At 50.1% G+C, this 1142-nt stretch overlaps 1 protein-coding gene across 1 annotated transcript in view; it reads left to right on the top strand.

Annotated features, from left to right (window-relative positions):
- LOC103251068 (unconventional myosin-Id) overlaps window positions 1-1142 on the top strand; it is a 230727-nt gene that overhangs the window by 221368 nt on the left and 8217 nt on the right. The window lies entirely within an intron of this gene.

Genomic DNA, 1142 nt, shown 5'->3' with positions numbered 1-1142 from the left:
GTCTGGGCGGCAGAGTGAGACTCCAACTCAAAAAAAGAAAGAAAGTTGAACATCACAGTCTGCTATTCTTATTTTCCTTAATTCTTCTCACATCTGTGCTTGTCTGAGGAAACCTAAAGTTCATCCCCTCCTCCCAGACGAGCCGTGTACTGGGACCATCACCCCATCTTTCCTGTTGTTATTATCCACAATCTTAGTTCGCTATTGTTTTAGACCCCCCCAGAGGCTCTCTGGTCTCTGTGACTGAGAAGATGCCACCTCTTACTGCAACAGGCTTCACGAGGAAGGAAGTTGTTTGAGCATAAGGGACCATAGTTCAGGATGAGCTCAACTGAACACGCAATGGCTCGGCTGTCTGTGGAGCACTCAGGGGATTCGTCCAGGAGGTTGCTGAAAATACTTGCTTGGACCTCGTGCTAGGATAGGAGATACTGGCTGGGTCATTGTCTGTCATTGAAACCACAGGCATGAGTACACCACTTTGAAATAACGTGTAAATGAAAAGCACTGAAGATAAAGCAATATTTAAGGAGAAAACAAAACAACACCAAACCAGCTCCTACAGACATCCTGCTCATTCTTGAGGCATCAGCCTGGGTGTCACCTCCTCTGGGAAGTCCACCCCAGACACCCAGGGGCAAGGGCCCTTCTCTTTGCCTCTCATGCTTACTGCAAGGTGCTGACATTTGCCAGTCCTGTGGCCTAGTATGGGCAGCCATGAGCTCAGGAACTGTGTTGTACTCATTCTGTGTTTCTCTTTCCCTAGACAGGGTCCAGTCCACCGTGGGTGCTCATTGAGTAGGTACCACAAGGGAGATGGAAATGGGTGTTGTGGCACTGTGAGGAGAGGGGGTAGGGCAGTCCAGGCTGTGAGGGGTGGGAATAGTGTCAGGACACGAGTCGAGAACATGTGGATTGTGAGCCTGGGCCTGGGCACCATGTGCATTCAGTGCTGAGCTAGAGGTGACTCAGGCTTGGGCAAGATCTCAGGGCGTGCTGGCTACCAACAGCACCAGGGTGTATGAACCAGCTTTTTCGTGACAAGAGAAAAGTTTGATTTTCCAAATAAAAATGGTTTTGCCAAGCCGGGCTCGGTGGCTCAACCTATAATCCTGCGCCTTTGGGAGGCTGAGGTGAGTGGA

The sequence above is a fragment of the Carlito syrichta genome, unplaced genomic scaffold (genome assembly GCF_000164805.1).
Source record: "Carlito syrichta isolate Samal-C Ts95f unplaced genomic scaffold, Tarsius_syrichta-2.0.1 Scaffold135915, whole genome shotgun sequence".
NCBI lineage: Eukaryota > Metazoa > Chordata > Mammalia > Primates > Tarsiidae > Carlito > Carlito syrichta.
This window is presented reverse-complemented; position numbering and strand designations above follow the sequence as displayed.